We start from the raw sequence: 23,086 nt of genomic DNA on the forward strand, positions 1-23,086 counted from the left end.
GAGAGAGAGAGACGGAGACACAGAATCCGAAGCAGGCTCCAGGCTCCGAGCTGTCAGCACAGAGCCCAACGCGGGGCTCGAACTCACGAGCTGTGAGATCATGACCTGAGTCGAAGTCGGACGCCTAACTGATTGAGCCACCCGGGGGGCCCCATTAAATGGTCTTCAGTAGGCCTCTCTTACAGTCCAAATTCTGGCCCGAACTAATATTTAATTAGGAAGAGAAATAATGCAACCAAGAACAGATGGGATTTGGAGTCGGGCAGATGTGTCTTCAAATTCTGACTCCACCACTCATTGATGCTATACAATCAGGGAGTCATAGAGCCTCTTGAAGATTTGCTTCCCTGCCTGCAACGTGGAGCTGAAAATGCCCAGCACAGAGAACTGCTCTTTGGAATAAGGTCTGAAACGTGGATGGGTGGCGCCTGCCACCTGCCTGGCACAGTGATGGGGACTCAGCCTTCTTTTCTATTTTCCGCGGATAGTTGAATAACCAAGAGGACAAACTTGATTCAGTTTTGTGCAATGTCCCTGCTACTTCACGTTGTAGCTGAGAGACAGCAGTCTACAAAAATGAAAGTACAGAAAAGGAAGGAAATGGGGCACGTGGGTCACTCAGTCCATTGGGCGACTGACTTCAGCTCAGGTCATGATCTCACAGTTCTTGAGTTTGAGCCCCACGTCGGGCTCTGTGCTGACAGCCCAGAGCCTGGAGCCTGCTTTGGATTCTGTGTCTCCCTCTCTCTCTCTGCCCCTTCCCTGCTTGCGCTCTGTCTCTCTCTCTTCCTGAAAAAATAAATAAACATTAAAAAAAAAAAAAAAGAAAAGGAAGGAAGGAAGGAAGAAGGGATGGAAGGAAGGAAGAGCAGAAGGAAGGGAAGCATAGGTGGGAAAGAGAAAAGGAGGGAAGAGAAAGACAGAGGCAGGACTCCAGGAGGAAGAAAGACAGACAGCTGCCAACCACAGCCTCCTGCAGCCCAGCATGCTAGAAATAAGCATGGAATCAATCACAAATCAGCCGGCAATCTTGTTTCCTACATTTTGCTTCCTGGCGACCCTGGGTGAGTTACTCAACCTCTCCGTGGCTTTCTTATCTCTTAAATAAGTTTATAGGAATAATGCCTACCTCATAAGATTATTTTGAAGATTAATTGTAATAATGGACCTGAAGGTGCCCAGCATAGTGTCTTGGCATTTCACACACACACACACACACACACACACACACACACACACGCTGATTGAATTTAAATATCAATGCTAAGATTACTCACAAAAGCTAGGAAGATAACTTAGTTTCCTCATCCAAAATAATCAGAAGAGCCAGGCTAGTGCAGAGCGTGTAGTGCCGAATGTCCTAGAGGGACGCAAAAGCTTCACTGAATCATTGCAATATTAAGTTGTTCTTATTAAAATAAGCTCACCAGACTGCATGGGGACAGAATCCAATCCAATCCATGTATAGCAGGGCAAGAGGCACGCAGTCTGCTACTCGGCAAGAAACAATAAATAATTCAGCAAAACAGAGATGCCAGTGTTCTCCCGACTTTTCTCCTTCTGGTGATGAATCCTATTCATATTTCCCACAAACCATAAATGGAATATAATTTCCCAAGCTGAGGGGGAAATAAAGCACATTAGAAATGCAAGGTGTTATGATAATTCTTTTCCTGAAAATACCGGTTCTCAGTGATCTTTCCCTTGATTTGAATTCCTTTAGCATCAGGTTTACAATCCGCAGGACACGGTGACGAAATGGATTCTCAAACATCTTGGAATGGTCCTCTTTTTCCCTTGACATCATTCTTGTAACAATAACAAGCGTTAACCTTTATTGAGTACTTACTCGGCCAGGCATTGTTTTGTCATTTATCATTGAAAAGTCTGCTTTTACAACCTCTCTACCACTTGCAAATCATCCTTTCCTCCCACTTTTATTGAGATATAACTGACGTACAACACTGTGAAAGCTGAAGGCACACAGCATGATGGTTTGACTCAGTGTATTTTGAAATGATTTCCACAATAGTTTGGTTAACATCCATCATCGCCTTAAAAAAATGCCAAAAAAAAAAAAAAAGAAAGAAAGAAAGAAAAAGAAAAATGTGGTTCTCCTGGCGATAGGAACTCTGGGGATCTACTCTCTTAACAACTTTCAAATACACCATACAGAAGTGTTAGCTATTGTCATATTAGACGTTACGTTCCTGGTGCTTATTTATAACTATAAGTACCTTTTGACCGCCCTCCTCCAATTCACCCTCCTCTAGCCCCCTTACCTCTGGGAACTATAAATCTGATCTCTTTTTCCATGAGATTAGTTTTTTTAGGTTGGTCGGATAACCATCCATTAGTTAAAAAACTAACCATTAGTTTTCTTGGTTGGTTGGTTGGTTTTTAGACTCCCCATTTAAGTGAGATCATACAGTATTTGTCTCTCTCTGTCTGACTTCTTTCATTTAGCATGACGTCCTCAAGGCCCATCCATGTTGTCACAAATGGCAGGAATATCTTCCTTTTTACAGCTAAATGCATATGGATACCACAACGTCTTTATCCATTCATGCATCTATGGACACTCCAGTTGTTTCCATGTCTTGCTTATTGTAAATAATGCTGCTATGAACATGGGGGTGCAGATATCTCTCCCACATTGGGTTTTTGTTTCCTTCGGCTACATTCCCAGAAAAGGAGTTGCTGGATCCTGTGGTAATTCTATTTTCAATTTTTCGAGGAGCCTCCATACTGTTTTCCAGGGTGGCCGCACCAATTTACATTCCACCAACAGTGCACGAGGGTTCTCTTTTCTCCACATCCTCGCGGACGCTCGTTATCTCTTGTCTTCTTGATAATAGCCATCGTAACAGGTGATAGCTCATTGTGGTTTTAGCTGATCACCTTTTTTGACAAAAAGAGAGCAAGGCTCAACTTTAGAGCCTTCAGCACGCTAGTGAATCTAGCTAGAACTTAATAACATTGTTCGCTTTCAGCTTTTTATTGGCCAGTGATATTGGTTATCTATTTATAGTACGGCTATAAAGTTTTCGAATAAATGTATTTAGTTTAAAAAACACTCAGTTGATCTCACTGCGTACACTATGTATATGGCTACTGCAAAATTTGTGAATGTGGCCAATTAATGAAAGATTGGGAAGCACAGCTACCAGCGTGTGAAGACAGACAGAAGTTAAGACAGGTTACCCAAGGAGCTATAGAGAGCGGAGGAAGAGGTCATTATGAAAAACAGAGCACAAGCTTGGAGGGTCACCAAATGCCCTAGCCTCCCCGTAGTTGAAATTTGGGCTTCTGGATCTGAGCTCCTGGGACAAGCGATTGTGGGAGGGACAACCACAGAATGTGAGCATTGCCTGCAACCCTTTGTGGAGACAAGCAGCCTTGGGTGCCCAGGGAGATAGCGAGGCAGTGGAGGAAAGAGGAAATATCTAGATAAGTATGAAGCCCTGAGGCTCAGTTTCCAATAAGCACTGTATGACGGTCATAAACACATAGAGGAAAAGCCCTGGGGCACCATGGAGAGACCACTTAACTGGCAGCCAAGAGACCTCGTTTTAGCTTCAACTATGCTGTCTAGATGTGTGGCCCAAGTCAAACCCTTTCTTGCACCTCGGTATCCTCACCCGTGCAACGTTCCTCCCAGTGAACTCCATTCTTTGCCTCTACATCCTTTAACAAGTATATCACCAAAATTGCCAATTTGGTAACAGGGATGCAATTTACAAGAGACATTATATTCATTTCCAGCATGGTCTCTCGTCCTTAAGCAACCTCGCCCTGATGCACACACACAGTTGCATGTAGAGTTATAATCATTTGGCTGTTAATATAATCACTGGCAAATGTTGGTCATAAATACTCGGTGCTAACGGCCACATTCCCCGGTGGACACTGCGGAATGTGCCTGGTGGGTGGTGGAGGGGAACCACTTTTCCAGGGAAGTACCGGAGAATTAACTACCAATCTATGTCTCCGTGGCCCTTCAAATGGTACTAGCACTCTCCTCCCACCCAACCTGATAAGCCCCGCTTTCAACCCCAAGCAGAACTTGCCCGGCCTTTTGGCAAAAGTACTTCGACTCTTAATATCGGGAACTGCATATGGCACATAAAATCACAACTGTTCTCGCTTGGGAATTAAGAAAGCAGGAAGGCAAGCGTGGATTTTGTCTTGGTAAGTTGAGGTTCAGCAATTGCTGTCATGAGACTCACCCAGCGAAATTCTCCCTCCGTTTATTGCCCCCTAAAGGGCTATTGCGCTGCCATAGGTGTTGAAATGGCAGACAGGAAAGAAAGCAGCACAAAAATACAATCCAACTGCCATTCGTATTTGCTGAGCGCCCACTGTCAGTTGCGCACAGGAGGAGAGAATATGGTGGCCGGTCTCGAGATGCTTGTGATCAGGATGCAGAGTAAAGGCTAATACCCGCAGACAATGAAAGAAAGCAAACCTTTGAATGCCGAGCACAAAATCAGGTGACCTCCACTTCAGCCAACCTTCGCTTTCACTGCCTCAGCCCCCAGTCAGTTCCCCAACACTCAGGCAGAGATAGCTTTTAAAGCACAAATCCAGGCGTGTCCCTTCCTTGTTTAAAGCCTTTCACGGCCCCGCCTCCGCCTAAAGTCCACATTCCTCACTTGGTTTTAAAAGCCATTCAGGACTGAGTCTCTGCTTACCTCTGGGCCTTGTTCCTCACCGCTCTCCTCCCTCCCTGCCCTCCACGTGTGGCCCGGAAGTTTGCCCTGTTCCCCGAGTCCTTTCCCAGCATGCTGCTCTGCTCATGCTGCTCCAGGAGCGTTTCCGCACACCCAGTCACCTGGCTACTTGCCCATCCTTCAAGCCTCAGCTTAAACATCCTTACCCATCGGGGCTGCTTTCCTTGGTCCGTGGCCTCCCATGTCACAGGATTTCGCATACCAGATTGTACCTAATTTTCTCACTGGCTGTTGCCTCCATTCTCTTCCAAGATCCGACAGGCCAGGGAACCATGACTGTGTTAATCAACACAGTATTCCCTCCCTGTAACACAAAATGCACTTTTGAAGCGCTCGCTCAATACGTTTGAGCGAATGCGTGTGTGCTGTAGATAGAGAAAATGAAGATTAATAAGCACGGGAATGTAAAGAAAGGAGGCTTGCGTGGAGGAGGTGCTCTTTGACCTGGACCTTTAGGGTGAGCAGCGTTGCAAAAGGGGAGAGAGGAGATTAAACTATGGTCACTAGCATAGGGAAAATACTTTGAAGTATATCCAACACATGGAGGGTGTTCAACGATGTGTAAACCAATGAATAAACAGGTTAACCGATAAAAAATTAGTAAGCGAACGGCTTTCTCGATGAAGAGAGTAACAACATGAATTAACATGAATTAAAGGTATTTTTCTAAAAACCTAACTAGCACCTTTTATCCACGATAGAGTACGGTAAGTGGGGGCGGGAGGGTTATCGAAAGGTCACAAATAACCAGCATTTTCCATGTCTCGTGTCATTTCCGACACCCTCCAATCCTACCTTCCCCTGGATGTTTCGTTATTATTTTTAAGAGTCCGGGAATCTAGAAAAACGTCTCCCGGTTGCTTTTGTACTTGAATGAGTTTTTTTCCCACAGTTCTCACCTTAAAACGAAAAGAAACGCAGCCTTTCTACTGCAAGGATATCCAGAACAGAGTAGACTGACAGTTGTTTCAAAGCCAACCTCAAAAACATTTTTCAGACATGATAGGGCTCTGAGATTTCCCCTCTTCTCAAAGGCTGTGGATTATCCTGGAATTTTCTATCTGGTTTGCTATTCTCCCGACTAGAAGTCCTGATTAATAGGGGACACGGAGCCCTGTTTAGAAAAATTCAATACATTATTCTCTAGTCTAATATATCCTAAGCAACTCTTTTGTAAACCCACGTTGTAGCGCTCACGTTTACTTTCTCCTCTGGGGGTTTGAGAGGCCAGGAAAGGGAGAAGTGAAGAGAAAGAAACCAGCTTCTTGGCAGCTTCTCAACAATAGCCCCAGTTCCCCAGACCCTCCAAAAAAAAAAAAAAAAAAAAAAAAAAAAAAAAAAATCTTTTACATAGTTGCTCTAACCAAGAAAATATGCATCGCTTCCTGACAGATTGGATAATGTGGAGATTTGAGAAAATTGTGGAATTCCCCTTATTTTCATTTCACCCCCAAATGCTTTGGGTGCAAATGTAACTTCCACCCACACATCATAGTGGTTTCCTTTTCCTAAACTGAGGGATGGAAACGGGGATCAGTAGGTGAGCAGAGGCGCTTGTTTAGGCCGGAGCCATCAAAATGGCGCCCAATCCCATTCGGGGCTGCCCCTTTGGGTCAGTGCTGGGCGGCAGTCCAATCCCTTTCAGCAGCAGGACCAGCTGACCCGGCTTCATTGAGATTAGATACTCACGGACAACACAAGGAAATCTTCCAACTTGCACGTTGGAGAATCCGAAGGAACCTGAATCCCAGCTTACAGTTGCCAAGAAACTCTATATGATGCAGGTGCAAATCATTTTTTCCCTCTTTTAAATTCAGACTCATTAAAATATGTATTTTGCAAGGGGATTAAATTCAAACATCTGGGAAAGGGGGAAAAAATATCCACAACTCTGAAATATTTTTTAACTCGGTTTCAGATTTTGATCGTTTCATTTCTTTTAGGCTGGGGGTAAGGGGCTGCTTGCTGCTGGGATGACAGAAAGGGGCAAGGAGAGAGTTAGAAAATTGCTTCGAAGGGCCCCAGACTTCATCAGCAGCCATAATTGTGGGAAAGTAACGTGAAGATGCCAAACAACAGGAAATTACCAGAAGAATCTGTCAGCACAATCAGCTGCTATTTTCATTGTTCTTTGGCAAATTTATACACAGTCGGGAACACCTGGGCTGGCCTGAAGCCCAGGTTTGACTAATTGCCAGGGGAGAGGAGTCGTCATTTGTCTTCGAAGGGATTTCCTCCATTCGCTCCTCCAAACATGTGGTTTCACTTTTCCCCCCTCTCTCCGCAGGAAATGGCAGGACAGTGAGACGCAAAATAAATGAGTTCACTTCCAAGAGGTTGCCTCCTAAGAGGCCACTCCAAAAATAACTGTCTTGTGAGAGGTTGTTAATAACCAAGGTTCTATACACTGTCCTCAGAAAACAACATTTCAAAGGCACAATGATTTCCACCGCCAGCCCCTTTCCAGGGTCCCTCCTCTCACTCCTGCGCAAAGCCCCTCTCCTTGGAGTATAACCTGACCCGAATCCCCTTCCCTGACAAGCGAAAGGTGAAAGTCCAACAGTAAGAGACGTCAGAGCCTGGTCCCCCTTGCTTCTCCTTGCTGCCCATCACTGACGTCCCCCTGAAACCCAGCGTCTCGACGTCCCCGTGGGGACCAAGGGCGATTCCTCGAAGGCATATAGACTGAGCCCTGATCATCTGCATCAGCCTGCGCCCAGCCGTAGAGCTGGTGCCAGATCGGTATTCGTGATGTGAAGAACGCCCAGGGCTTTGCACGAATCACCTGCTTTGCGGCACGCTGCCCAGGAGTGGGTGTAGATATGTTTCAATTGCTTGAACTTCAAGAGATCACCTTTTTACGAGAACCACCTGCCAAAGTGACAGCCTTCTCCCCTAACCTCTCTCCATATTTTTAGAGGTTAACATACCACTACACGCGCGCGCGCACACCCTCCTACCTCGTACCCCTCATTATTTAAACATAGCTCTGGCCAAGATATCCTACTTGGGTAGCAAAGTCATGTTTTATATTCCTTCTTGAAGCCAATAGAGCTTTCTAACTTAATTGCCTAGTATTTTAAATGTGCTGATTGGGAAATGTCACAGTGACAGTATGTTTCATATTGAAATGTACATCCGCCTTTGGTATATTTTCACCTGCGTTGTGTTCAACCTCTCCGGTGATTTAGGGGCTCTGGCATCACATCAGCAAAGAATCAACTGCTTTTCCTTTCTTTCCTTCTTTCTTTTTTAAAGCATTTAGAGCATGCGGCAGATCATTACTACCCTAGGTAAAGCCAGCAACATTTGGGTTTGATTTGGTTTCGGTCACAGACCCCTTTCTCAAAGTTGAACTGCACTGTAATTCTAAACTGACCCACTTTCCCCCTAGCAAAGGTGAAAAAATGTTATGGAGCGTTTTACAACCCACAGCCCATCATTTATGCCGAAACACCGGGAGAGTTCAGACTTGGCTTATTTTCGCTAACTCAGAGATGTTTTGACATGTTTATTTGTTTAATTTGTTTATTTTGACTAGCTCTGATTATAATTGGCAGGAGCGTGTAGAATTAACATTAGACAGTGTCTTAGACTTGTCTGTTACAATAATGCAAAAAGAATGTGAAGAGAAATCTACCCACTACAGAACAATAGCAAGCAGGCAGGAAAACAAGAGATTTGTTTCACAGAAAAGAAATGCAACCCCAGTTCTAACTTTTATTTAAAAGTCTACACAACACGTGTACAAATGATGATTGAGCACTCGTATTTCTTTTTTTTAATTTTTTTTTTTTCAACGTTTATTTATTTTTGGGACAGAGAGAGACAGAGCATGAATGGGGGAGGGGCAGAGAGAGAGGGAGACACAGAATCAGAAACAGGCTCCAGGCTCTGAGCCATCAGCCCAGAGCCTGACGCGGGGCTCGAACTCACGGACCGCGAGATCGTGACCTGGCTGAAGTCGGACACTTAACCGACTGCGCCACCCAGGCGCCCCTCGTATTTCTTTTACGTCGCAAATCTGCCCCTCTACTAGTACACTCATACAAGAGTTACCAAAAGTGAAATTTAAAAAAAAAATCGAACCTCTGGCGTTTGTTTTTTGAGACTTCTTTCTTGTTCTATCTATGAGCTCTTGAAAAATAAAGGCACAATAGCAATTGTTTGACACTGCAGTAATGTTGGAATGATCATACAGTATCTAATGCAGTGTATGGGTGAAAAAGTACTTTCTGAGTTCTTTGTCTAAAAATCCCCGAACAATGAGACTGACATCTCAAACATAGAAGTTAATCTGAATTGGGCAGCTTCGCCTGGATTTTTTCCATATTTGCCAAGACAATGGTCTTATCATGCTAACTTTATTCTTGGTGCTTGCAAGAGTCTACATAAAGCCTGTTTCACAGAGTTGATCTACACTCCATATAGAAAAAAAACATACAATCCGGTTTTAGAGGGAAAACATTCTGTGTTCCTTGTTCAGCCAGACCACACATAGAATTCCCTGTGTCCTGTACAAGCATTAGTCCTAAGCCAGTTGACAGTGGCCGCTTCCCCTGGCCTCATCCCTTGCCCTGGAGCTGAAGACTGTTTTGCTCTTAGGCATGTCTGAGAGGGCATCTGGCCACAGCTCCGTAAAAGGGAAAAGAAGAAATCAGTTCATCTACATATTCTTCTGCCAATTATGCACAGAGCACAAACATGCTTTGCTCACATTTATTATCCCATAAATATTTTCCCCATGCACAGTATGGTATATTGCTGTGTGTGATCTTGACTTGGAACACCATATGCGCTCTGAGACGGGGGCCAAGTTCAGGTTGCCATATCTGCGCCAAGCAGCCCAGAGGTCTCTGCTGTGGAATATTTGCTCTAAGAAGCCTGGAGTCTCCAGACAACTGATCTCTCAGCTTCCATTTCCCCTCAGCTTAAATCAGACTACTTTGGGGCAAGAAAACTCACCCTGAGAATACAAGAGTGGTCACTTGCTTCCCGCAAGGAATTACCTGTCGGGCTGTGTTTGAGGCACCAGCTCACATTTTTTAAGGGAACTGGGGAGATAGATTTCTCTTAGGGGGCACTGGAGTGTTCCTCATAAGGGACTGATGATGTATTACTTCCCTCCCCCCACCCCCAAATTCCATGATAAATACAGAAATTGTGCAGCTCCAGGGCACAGGGTATAAGATTAATCATCAAAGGCAGTTTAAAAAATACAATATGGATATAAACATCAAACTTGCTTTGAGACTAGATCTTAACTATTCCCACCACAAAAAGAAAGGATAATTGTGTGATGGGATAGAGGTTTTAACTAATGCTACAATGGCATTATATTGCAATATGCAAATGTATCAAATCAACACCGTTCTATGCCATGAACTTACACAAGGTTGTATGTCAAATGTATTTCAATCGAAAGACATACAATACAGAGAAAGAATGAGCAACACAAAGTTCTACCTTTCCCAAAATGCATTCCGAGTTTTCCCAAGAAACGTGCGAAGGGGAAACATACAAAGGTTGGGAATCCCAGATCGGCAACTTGAAGTGCTCCTGGTACCCACAGACAGTCCCTACATCCTACGTACCTCTTCATGTCAAATTCATGTGAATTTAGGAGTCATTCAGCCAAGCCTCTGGAAGAACTGGACCAAGGGAAGAGAGAAGAGGGGTCGAGGGACAAGTAAATGTCAAACACACAGCGGTTCTCCAGGGTACGTCCAGAGATCAGAACATGGCCATTTCCCACTTCTCACATTTGATATATCAGCAGTTCCGACAATGAAGAGCCACGGCCCAGATGGGGAGAACTCTGAGAGCCTGAATCATCAAAGACAGAGCCTCCAGATTTTAGAGGGACATATAACAAGCATTGAAACAAGAAGTGTTTACTAGGTAACATTCATTTAACTACTTGATTCAAAGAATTAAAATGCTCACTCCAAAGTCCTGTGTTAATTGGGACCTCACCATGCATAACATTCTGCACTATCTCTGCAAACACCTTAGCAGAACTAACCAGGACATAAAGATAAAGAAGTCAACCTCCCATCCAGAAGCAAAGGCAGGATTTAGAGACTTTTCCCTTTAGTCGAGAAAAAAATTAAACTGCACAGATTTGTAACAAGGAACCACAACAGGATGTCAACTTCCACTTTTTAAAAAGTTCGCTGTCATCATACTTGTAACCAGGGTTAATGGAGGGGTGACAGGAGAGTCAGAAGTCCTGTCGACGATTTACACTCTGCCCCCATTTTGCTGGGTTACTTTAAACCAAGCACTCTCCTTATCTGTTCTTTATTTCCTCCAGCAGTTCAGCTGTTCAAATTACTTTGAGCTTCTTGAAAGAGAAACGTGTCATACAGACAAAGTGTTATGATTATTACCTATCTCCAAAGGGAGAGCTTAAATTTGTTAATATGAAATGGGTTGGCTTTCTTTTTTGGTTAAACTAAGTAATGAAGCATGGGCCATAAGTGTTTTTAAGCTCCTTAGATATAGAGGTTATATAAATACAAAGCAATATTATTGAAATGAAACTTCTTCAGGGCGTTTGCCAAGGGACCCGGTGTTAGGAATATCTTACAAGAGAAGATTAAATGAGGGTTAGTCTAATGAAGTCTTGCTGCTAGAGGTTCCATTAGGGCCAGTTTTAAATCCCACTGGATATCTGGGTGATTTAGAACAAGGAGAGCAACCAAAAAGTGGCTAGCTGGAGGAAGAGTTTTGAAACCTTTTTGCTGCCTGTCAGTGTAGTTCAATGGCTTCAGAGATTTCCCAAACTCATTACATCGAAAATTATCAAGACATACTCAAAGAATTCTTCCGGATAATGACACCTGATACAGGTTCACCTTTAAAAAGTATTCCCCCTTCTAATCATCGGGTAAAAGCCTCTGACTTCGAGCCATCAGATTCTTTTGCTTAAGCAGAAATTCTTTTCGCTGACTGTCTCGTCCGTCATTCTGAGATGCACAAAAGCCGTGTCGAAGAAAAACGAAACAATCGTCACAGCAGGAGGAAAGCGGTAAATACCCGGCCAGGACTGCGCATGTTAGGAGGCTTGCCCTAGCACCGAGAAGAAGGAATCCGTCTACGGTTTTCCCATGGCCCGCCTCATGACAATTTTTCTGATGTCACATTTTCTGGGGTTACTTTATAGAGTACAGAAAGTTAAGAATAACTCCGAAGCTAAAAAGTAAAATCAATGGGCGATGCCTAATAAGGCATCTTATAAGCATAAAGCATTAGTTTTTTTTATAAGATGTCAAGCTAAAAAGTAAGATGCTAGATTGGGAGACGGAAGACCTGACCTCTTCCCTACTCTTACGGCATCTTGCAGGAGACCGGGGATAAGTTACTCAATTGTTTCTGGGCCCAGATAGCTGCACTTGGTGAATTAGGACCACCAGGAGTGCCCTCCCTACCTCAGAACTCCTATATGGAGCAAAGCGGGTAGTGGGTATGACCAGGCTTCCCAACGTGTTAAGTCTTGCACAAATATGTAGTGTTATTCTTCCTGAGGGTTGAAGCGAACAAAAATAATTCAGCGATCAAGTCAGGAATATCAAATGGTCTGAGAAACACATATTATGTCATCCCCTGACCTCAATACTACTAGTCATGCAATGAAGAAACGTTGGCCACCAAAACATTCAGAAAATCCAAAATGCTTCAAACACGATGAGTGGGTATCATTGGCGTGGAGACACAAAAACGATTTCTTATTTGGTCCAAAAGCAAGACCAAATTCTGTCATCTTCTTATGAGTTCCCTCTCTTGTCTTTCAGTGTATTCTTAGCCAAGAACACGCTTTCGTTTTGTTATATAAGGTTATATAAATACAAAGTAGTGTTATTTGATCCAACATGAGATTATATTCGGTTTGATTCAACAAATGTCCCCAGAGAAGTCCCTGCCTTGAAGAATCTGGGCTTCTCCACCCAAGAGCCTCCCGAATGTTCGCACCCCAGCATTCTCCTTTCTCCTGGTCTCTTGCTCATGTATGCCTCCTCAGCCAGGGGCCCTCCTGCCTGGCCCCCACCCTTCCCTTGGAGCTCCAGGCTAAAGGGACTATCAGTGGCTGACACGACATGAGGTGGAATCCAGGGGAACATTCAGATTGGCTCCCAGCTAAGCAGACGCTTCGTTGGGGACATTTTCTGAGCTTGTACTCTGAGCCCCAGACCAGGGGATTCTGAGCTGTGCAGCCATCAGCCATTTGGATTCCCCCAGCCAGATCATGGCCACCTTGACTTCCCAGGGGTCAGAATCTAGCTCTTGGTGTGCCCTACACACAACCTGGGCAGAGGGCCAGGTAAGTGACCACTGATCCCACAGCTGAAGGCTATGCGGGTTCCAGCTAGGGTTGTCTTAAAAGCATCAGTGGGCAAGCTGCACTATGAGAACCTTCTATCACTCTTCCACTCAAAACTTTCTTCCTCTTTGTTTTGTCTTCTCTTTCTCCTTTAATTATCTTTTCCCTTCTCTCCCTTCCTAAATGAGAGGCAAGCCAGTGGCACCAACACTTACCCCTCGTACACAGAACCAAAGGGCTTTCCACTTCAAATTGGCAACATGGCTACAGGAAGCCCCTGTTTTTTCCTCCTTCCCCATCATGCTCCAGCTCCCTCTCAGCAATTTTTCTGTTTTTAGAACTACATCATGAATTATATCCCGGGACAGCATCAACGTCCACAGGGCTTGGTGTACCCTTTATACCTCAGGCTTCGTCTCCCTTGAGCTGGAAGGCACTTGAGCCTTCCAGCTCTTCTCCCACACTTCCCACAAAACCCCGAGTTGCCCTCTCAGGCATCAGACTAAGCCAGGGGGGAACAACGTTCCCAGGAGCCCCCTGGCCTAGAGTCTGACGGGAGCCAGGTCAAATTGTTGTCTGCGGGGAGTCGACAGACGATTTCATACCCAGCGAGGCTGGCTACTTGGTTCTTCTCAATTGAAAATGAACCACAAAAAAAGATTTTCAAAGAAGCACGAGCCTCCTGTACAAAAGAGAAAGAGGAAAATGCTGCTTGGCAGTTTCTCCCGGAGGCTAAAACATGAGTGCCAATACATACCCAGTATACGTTCCTAGTAATGAAAAATACAAATATGGCTACCGTCGCACGTGAAGATGTGGGACGAGGGCAAAGGGCGGGCAGTAGGGTCTAAACAGCCAAGAAGCAGACATTTCTTGAGCAAACTTCTTGGTATTATTCCATTCAATCAACAGAGGGGATTTTAAACTTCAGCAAGGTAAGAGGTGAAGTTATTCCAGAACGGGGACAAAGGCGTCCGTGGCTCTCTGTTGCCATCCAGTGGAGAAGGACTGTGTGATAGGGAGATTTCCTCACCGGAAGGATCCAGTCCGTCAGATTCAGTTGGCATGAAATCATGTTGTCTCCTCCAAAGAATTACTAAAGCTTCCAGAATGTCCTCTCTCCTTCCACCACCACCCCCCCCCCCCATTAGCTGCTTTTGTTTGTCTTTGAGATAACGGGGTCTTGGCTGGCCTCTCCTTGCTGACTGAAAAACTCAATACTCGAAAAAGAACAACTTTTGTGGCACTTGAACAAAATCTGCCGTTTCCTTAATTGGCTTAAAAGACAGGCAAGAGGGCTGTGGAGGGAGAATAAACAAGAACGAGGGAGAGAGCGGGAGACTCTGGCTTCGTCTGAGTGCCAAATGGTAAATAAGCCCTGTTTATGGGCTCCTTTGGTCTCAGCGCTACAAAGGCTTCTCTAATTGAGGGAGGAAGCAGACAAAAAGACAGTTTTAAGTGACATTCGATTCTTCCTGAGGAATGCTAAGGTTTGTGGTTGATCTGGAGAGCAGATAGTAGGGATTCTCCAGTCACTCTTCCAACCCAGAATGGAGTGTTTAGGAATTTTTTCTTGCAGCACACGCCTGGTGTTTCCCTCAGTGGGTTTTCTGTTCTGTAAGCAGCTGGTACAAGCCCAGGAGCCAGGGTCTGAAACCGCATCTAGCTGCCCATCATGTCTACACCAGACAGGTCCCCCCAGGTCAGCTGGGAATGGCCCCGGAGGTGTGAGAGCTTTACGATACATTGCAGGTAGTTTCAAACCACATACCCCTGAACCCTGAGTTGCGCTGGGGTCCCACAAATGTTTGATGCAAGGACCTTTAAAAACTATTTTTACCTTTCAAACAAGGGAAACACATGCTCAAATGTCTCCTATGTCAAATTTTAACAGATCAGAACAGCAACAAGTTAACTCGTGTGTCTGGACTTTTTAAACACCTCGGCCTGGGGCACCTGGGTGGCTCAGTCAATTGAGTGACCAACTTTTGGATTCAGCTCAGGTCATGATCTCATGGTTCATGAGATCGAGCCCCACGTCCGGCTCTGTGCTGACAGCACGGAGCCCGATTGAGATTCTCTCTCTCCTTCTCTCTCTGCCCTTCCCCTGCCCCTTCTCTCTCTCTCTCTCGCTCAAAATAGATAAATATTTAAAAACCTACGCCTATGAGTGTCTCCTCGACAAAACTCGTGGTAACCTCACATTACAAATAGTTGTAGCGTTTTTTTAATGCATTCTGGATGCTTTTTATTTAAGTTCTCTCTCTGTGATAAGTGATATTAACAGATGTTAAATATTGGTAGTAATTCAATTTAATTTTTGTTTTAAATCCAACTATTCCTCTTTTGGGCTTTGCATCAATTTATTTGAAGAGTATCTAGAGATTGCAATATGAGCTAATTTAAAACGGTTACCATTTGCAAATACTTATCTGGATGAATTAGAATTTTCCCTATATTGTTTTAACCGAACAAAACAAATGCTATACTAATAAAGCCAGGATAATGTTTATCAGCAGATTTCATTAACAAATACAGTAGATTTCTATTGTCGGAAAAAGTATATACAAAACAGCGTAAGCTTTGGCGTCTCTTATGGGCTGAACTCTACCCCTCTCGCCCCCACCATTCATATGTTGAAGTTCTAACACGAGTAGCTTAGGATATAGCCATATTTGGAGATAAAGTTTTTAAAGAGGTCATTAAGTTCAAATCAGGCCGTAGGGGTGGGGTCCCAATCCAATCTGACTTTCATCCTTATAAGACGAGGGGATGTGGACACACAAAGAGATACCAGAGATGTGTGCCCACAGAGGAGGGGCTGTGTATAAAGACACAAGGAGAAGGGGCGCCTGGGTGGCTCAGTCGGTTAAGCGTCCGACTTCGGCTCAGGTCACGATCTCGCGGTCCGTGAGTTCGAGCCCCGCGTCGGGCTCTGTGCTGACCGCTCAGAACCTGGAGCCTGTTTCAGATTCTGTGTCTCCCTCTCTCTGACCCTCCCCCGTTCATGCTCTGTCTCTCTCTGTCTCAAAAATAAATAAACGTTAAAAAAAAAAAAAAAAAAAAGACACAAGGAGAAGCCAGCCATCTGCAAGCCAGGAGAAAGGCCACAGGAGAAACCAAACATACCAATACCTTGGTCTCAGACGGCTAAACTGCAGAACTGAGAATATAAATGTCTGTTGTCAAAGCCACTCACTTGGTGGCATTTTAGTCAGGCAGCCTGAGCTGACTAATACCGAGCTAAAAACAACGAAGTCTGAAATTTCTATTCCGCTACATGGTCTTTTTTTTTTTTTAATAGCTTATTGAGATATAATTTACAAACATAGATTGTATCTGTTTTAAGTTGTATAATCCAATGGTTTTTAGTGTATTTACAGAGTTGTGTAGCCCTCATCACTCTACCTTTGTAATCCTGAGGAAGACACTTAACTTCTCCAGGCCTTCATTTCTTCCTCTGTAAAATGGGGCTAATACTGTCTACATGGGTTTACTTGATAATTTAATGACATAACATGAAGCATGTGACACGTGTTCCTTCTTCCCTCATTGTTGGTGAATTTGTACCCTAACCCAATCAAGTCTCAAATCCTTGATACTTAACGGCTCCAACTTTCCTATCAAAGCTCCTTGCACAACTTGGCATTGTAACGCTTTTCACTCCTGCTTACGACCTCCTATCCCAAGGGTGTAATAGTTAGCCATGGGTCCCCAAATACAGTCTTCTGTTGTGTGGTAGGCAGCCACTAAGGTGGCCACCAAAGTTTCTGCCTCCCGGAATGCATGTCCCTGTGTAATTCCCTTTCCTTGAGTTTTAGATGGACCTAGTGACTCACTCTTAATGAACAGAACACAGCAGAAATAATGGGATGTCCCTTCTGAGATTAGGTGACCAAAAGCCGGGGGCTTCCTTCTTGGGTATCCTCTCTGGCTCTCTCACTTACCCACTTACCCACAGCTTCCATGTTTTGAGCTTCCCTGTGGAGAGCCCACGTGGCAAAAAAACTTCTGTCTCTAACTAGCTGCCCGTAGGGACCTACGCCCTGCCAACAGCCAGGTGCATGAGCTTGGATGATCCTTCCCCAGTCATGTCTTGAGATGGTCACAGCCCTGATCTATGCCTTCATTGGAGCCTGAGGAGAGACCCTGAGCCAGAAATCCCCAGCTAAGCTGCACCAGGATTCTTGACTCACAGAACCTGAGACAATAAACGTTTGCTTTTTTCAGTTACTTAAAGGAGTAAGTTACGGGGTAATTTTTTACACAACAGTTCGGAACCAATACACCCACCTTCAGTGCTGTAGAAGGAAAAGGGTCCAAACCAGGCTGACCCCTTTGGAAAAGATCCTACTCTGCTCAATGCCCAGCACACTGTCCGTGGTCAAATAACTACCAAGTAACATCAGCCCACACTTGGTCTTTACGGATTTGCTAACAGGGTATCTGGGTGGCTGGGCGGGTGAAGTGTCTGACTCTTGATCTCAGCTCAGGTCTTGGCCTCAGGGCCATGAGTTCAATCCCCATGTTAGACTCCACGCTGGCTATGAAGCCTACTTAAAAAAGGGAGAGAGGGAGAGAAATTTGCTAAAAATTTCAGTTGTTTATGGATGCTACCTCTTCATGTGTCCTCATGTCTCCCGGGAGGGGCTTACTACCCTCCAACAATGGAATTCAGTTGGGTTGTTCTATGACCTCAGCTCTCTAATAAGCTCAAAAAAAAGGCCATGATTTTATCAATTATCCAGCTTTTTCTCATTGTCAGGCCAGAAGCAATGTTCTCTCTGGTCATCTACATCTTAGGCAGAAGTGGAGCCCCAGACTGGGTTTGAGTTTTGTTTTCTCCCTTCCTTTCCTTCTGCCCAGACACTGTGACCCAAAAAAGCCCACTTGACCAATAAGACAAGGAGGCCTGGATTCACTTTGAGTCTGAGGTCCATGACTGACTGGCCCCACATATTCCATTTACCTCTAAAAGCAGATGTGCCTACAGATCTGGAGGCAAGAAAAGGGAGTTGCCCTAGCAATGGGATTTAAAGACCATCAAGGCTGACCTTCAACTACTCTTAAATTCCCACCGTTGAGTCTGCGAACCAGTCTGTTGAAGGCAGGCCAACACAGGAAAAAATAACAAACCTGGATGTAGGAGCTTTGGGTGTTTGTCCAGTTATGCACTAATTGGGCAATGCGTCTGGGGCAATTCACTTCAATTATCGGTGAATTACTTTTCTTATCCATTAAAGAAGGACCTAAATGATAGTCCTTATGACAATATAACAATTAAATTCTGGGGTGCCTGGGTGGCTTACTCAGTTGAGCACCTGACTCTCGATTTTGGCTCAGATCATGATCCTAGGGTCGTGGGATCGAGTCCCACATCAGGCTCTATGCTGAGTGTAAAGCCTGCTTGAGATTCTCTCTCTTTCTGCCCCTCTCCCCCACTATCTCTCTCTCTCTCTCTCTCATAAAAAAAAAATTTAAATTCCAAATTTAGCGAAAAGAGGCTTCTTTTCTCCTCTGATTTGCATTTGTATTACTCTGGGCTTCTTCGGAAGATTTTATTGTTTTCTTGGACAACAAGGTCAAGAACTGCAATAACTATTTTTCTTAGATCTGCACAATTCCCATGTTTTTCCATTTTTTAAAAAAATAATTTCCCTGTTCCCCCCATCCCCCAACACATACACACAATCCAGAGGAATGGACACGTGGCCTGGACCCAGCCAATCCTAGTACTTCAATCCCTCAGCAAACAATGTTTGGTCTAAGAAATGGACATAGGGGAGCCCTTCTTTTGGATTACCATAAAGATTCTGGAGAAGGTTTTTTTTTTTTTTTTAAATTTGTTGATGTTTATTCATTTTTGAAAGAGAGAGACAGAGCACAAGCAGGGGTGGGGCAGAGAGAGGGGGGGGGACACAGAATCGGAAGCAGGCTCCAGGCTCTGAAATGTCAGCACAGAGCCCGACACAGGGCTCCAACTCACGAACTGTGAGATCGCGGCCTGAGCCGAAGTCGGATGCTTAACCGACTGAGCCACCCAGGCGCCCTTGGAGAAGGTGGTTTAACAGCGGTGTTTGCTAACCCAGAAGAATGTGCATTTAGGGATGCTGGCTATCGCACAGAGGAAACGTTTCTCAGAAAGAAGCCAAGATGAGAAAAAGAGGAAAGAAAGAAAGAAAGAAAGAAAGAAAGAAAGAAAGAAAAGAAGAAAGAAAGAAAGAAAGAAAGAAAGAGAAAGAAAGAAAGAAAGAAAGAAAGAAAGAAAGAAAGAAAGAAAGAAAGAAAGAAAGAAAGAAAGAAAGAAAGAAAGAAAGAAAGAAAGAAAGAAAGAAATTGAAAAGTCTCTGGTAGGGTTGTATTGCAGTTCTGATTTCTAAGACTCCGATCTCTGCAGCTCTTCTTTAGATTCTGTGATAAACCTGGTATCTTTCCCAGGTGTGTGAGTTGGTAAAGATGGTTTGAGTTGAGTTTCAGTCACGCGCAAGTCAAACAATCCTGATAAATACAGAGATCGAGAAGGTGTGGGGGTAATTAGAGCCCTGGCTGGAAGGCTTCAGACCAAAGGGAGGGAACTCTGCAAGGCAGAGGATCCGGGGGACCCAGGCAAAGCATCCAACTTGATTCCTTTCCAAATGTACATGGCTACAGATTGCCAACGACTTCTTGGAAGGTGGAGAAAGAACATAGGCTTATTTTATGCAAGATCCCAAACTCTCAGGCGGCAGGGTGACCTGGGCATGGTTTCTTTCAAGCTGCATTTGTCTGTGAAAACCAATTGGTAAAGCAACCTGTAACCACTGAAGTGACTAGCTAACAGAGTAACCTGCGATGTCTCTAATTTGGGCAGCTCCTGCTTTTCAAGTGCAATGTGGCTCCGGAGACAATATCATTGATTAGATTGTCATGTTACAAAATCCCAAGTGCGAGTGCGCTCAGCGGTGGCATTGTGTTAGAGGGGAAAGCGTGGGGGTTGGAAAAGCATTAAAAGCGGAGTCAGACATCATACTCTCTCACCCAATCCCCACTATGTGCAAGGGTGAAGGGTGTCACCTCAGTGTTCGAGCCATGAGACTCTAACAGCTCCTATGGGGATAGAGCCAATAGCCTTGGCCTTGGTCTCATTAGTACCAAGCTCTAGCCAGCTGAATTAATCATAGAAATGAACACTTGTCCATGTAAGACACGTTTTCCCAGGGCACTTAAGCTCTGGGTTTAAAGGGAAGTTACATGAATAGTTGCAATCCATATTTTGCTGAGTTTTTCTACTCTGCTTGCTCTAATGGAATATCCGACTTCCTAACAAGCTCCCCAGAATTATGTCTGGGACCTCTTGAGGGGATTTTGCCATGCACAGAAATAAGCCCTGACGGCTCTAGTGTGGAGTTCACCTCCAAACTCTTTTTTCCATCCTCCTTCTCCCTCACCAAAAGGATTGCCATTGTGTGCTTTGGACACCGGCAATGCCCCCAACACCATACTCCACAGATGTAAAGAAAAATCTTCCTCTAATTCCTAACACCCCACTACAGGAACCACTAGTGCACCGTGTAAGCACATGCACACAACTTTGACCTTGTCAAAGTGATCCCACAGAAGTGCTGTGCTACACCCCAAATCTTAAAGGGACCCTTTATACAGAGTGCCATTTTCCGTTCCCATATAGAGTTCTTTTATTTCCCAAGGACCCAGGGGAATCCATGGGGTTCCACGGGGAACCAGGCTCCAAAACAGCCCCGTGCCTCCCCGCCTGAGCGCGCCCTTCACCTGCGAACACGCTTCTCCCTGCGGTCATCCAAAGCATACTCCAGGGGGGGGGTCCGTGGTCAATCCATAGTTCACCAGCTTTGGGCTTCACTTTGATGTTTTGGAGGCATGTGCGTAATTTCTACTTTTGCATAGCGGGACAGACAATACAGCAAATGCTCTTGAGCTCAGGAATGTTTGTGGAGGAAGACTCATTGCCTCAGCTCACCTTAAAGAAGGGGTCACAGTCCAGCATGCCTCACAGTAGAGTGGAGAAGATGAATATGATAGAGATCAACTTAAGATGACAGGCTAGAATTTATTTATTTTTCTCTGTTCCTTGCCTGACATCTTACGGAGCTCTGTAGGAACCACTGAAATACAAAGTCTAGCTGCAAAGCCAAAGAAACCAAGTGGGTTGGGACTACATACAAGCCACCATCCAGGGAGGTCAGTCTTTAACAGAGAGTGCTACAAGTTCTTGGACTACGTGGTAACTTTTCAGATTCAAATTCAAATCCAGCTCTTCAGTACCGAGGCCCCCTTATTTTTCTAATCCTGTGTTAGGAACTTGCTTCTACATTGTCCCATTTAATCTCCATGATTAAACTGTGCTATAGCTATGATACTTGAAACAAACTATATTGCTTTGCCATTTGTCCTGTAAGTAATGCATGTTCACTCTAAAGCAAAAAAACCAACCATGAAAAAGATAAAAGGAGACATTTTAAAATTATTTATCATTCCTGGGGCACCTGGTTGGCTCAGTCGGTTAAGCATCTGACTTTGGCTCAGGTCATGATCTCATGGTCCATGGGTTTGAACCCTGCGTCAGGCTCTGTGCTGACTGCTCAGAGCCTGAAACCTGCTTCAGATCCTACGTGTCTCGCTCTCTCTGTCCCTCCCCAGCTCGCGTTCTGTCTCTCTCTCTCTCAAAAATAAACATTACAAAAATTTTTAAATAAAAATAAAAATATCTATCATTCCTACACCTAGAGAAAAGTGTTTTTAATACTTTGATATACATGATATATATTATTCTACCCTATCTTCCTGTGCATCTATAACATGTAACTTTATGATATAATTTTAAGCTACTTTTTTTTCAGAACAAGATAATAGTGAATATTTTTCCTTGACATTAAATATAATTTTTTTCTACCACATGCTAAAGTTACACGAAGTTCCATCATACACCCATACCATGATACATTTAACTGATTCCCCATTGTTGGAAACTTAAGCTGTGCCCAATTTTTAGTTATTATAAAGGTGCTTTGATCAACATTCTAAACGCAAATCTTTGCACATAGCCTTGATTATTCCTTTCAGACTGATTCCTACAAGTAGAATTTATGGGTCACAGCACAGTACAATTTCAAGGCTTTTCTTCTGTATTTCCAAATATCCCTCTGGAAAAGTTGCAGCAATTTACATGGCCACAAGTGGTATTAAAAAAAAAAAATACTTATTTCCCTGCAACACTGCCAGCATTTTTATTTTTATCTTCGCCAATTTTTTGGAAGAAAAATTAACTTTCAGTTGTTTAAATGTGCAACTCTTGACATTTACCAGGGAGGTTCGATATGTTTTTCATGGGTTCACTGGCCATTTATTTACATTTCTTCTTATGTAAAGTGATGTTCATTTCTTTTGTCTGTTTTCTATTAACTTGTTCCTCTTTTTCTTGTTGATTTCTAAATGCTTTATGAAATCTTCCATATGCATCATAAATATCTTGTGATTAACTCTTTCATAGGTACCAAAAGTATGGTCTTCCCATTTGCTTTTGAATATTATTTAGTATTTGGTATATATAAGTGGTCATGATAAATTTTTACGGAATCAAATTATTCCGTATTTTTCTTTATGGTTTTTGCACTTCCCAGCACACTTAGAAAGGCCTCCCAAGATCATTTTAAACATGACCTCACCATTTTTTAAAACTGTGAGATTTTTTTTTTTTTCACATTTTAAGCTTTGCTTTGGGTGTGGTCTGAAGCAGAAACCTACCTTTATTAAATGGCTAGTCATGATCACAGAATCCATTCTCTTCCCACTGACCTGGAAGGTCAGTGTGATCCCATGAAAAAAATCCGGTTATACTGGGAGGCTCTTTCTATGCCATTTTGTTGATTTCACACTGAGTGTCTCTCATCATTCTCGAGTCCTGCCTTTTCCATTTATCCTGCGCGACCACTGGGAGCTGACTCCTTTTCTACACAAAATGAAGACAAGTCACCTGCTTTGAGATCTCCTTGCAAAGCAAAGAGCGAACATAATG

The 23,086-nt window shown here is 43.9% G+C and overlaps 1 long non-coding RNA gene across 1 annotated transcript; it reads right to left on the reverse strand.

Annotated features, from left to right (window-relative positions):
• Positions 1–19,231: 19,231 nt before the first annotated feature.
• On the reverse strand, positions 19,232–23,015 carry LOC147581555 (uncharacterized). Its single transcript, XR_015249697.1, has 3 exons — positions 22,816–23,015; positions 21,032–21,194; positions 19,232–19,821 (listed from the first exon to the last, which is right to left on the reverse strand). It is a non-coding gene; the product is annotated as an uncharacterized LOC147581555 (long non-coding RNA).
• Between the last annotated feature and the right edge of the window lie 71 nt (positions 23,016–23,086).

This window comes from Puma concolor, chromosome B1 (assembly GCF_028749965.1).
Source record: "Puma concolor isolate L17-30 chromosome B1, mPumCon1.1.hap2, whole genome shotgun sequence".
Classification (NCBI taxonomy): Eukaryota; Metazoa; Chordata; class Mammalia; order Carnivora; family Felidae; genus Puma; species Puma concolor.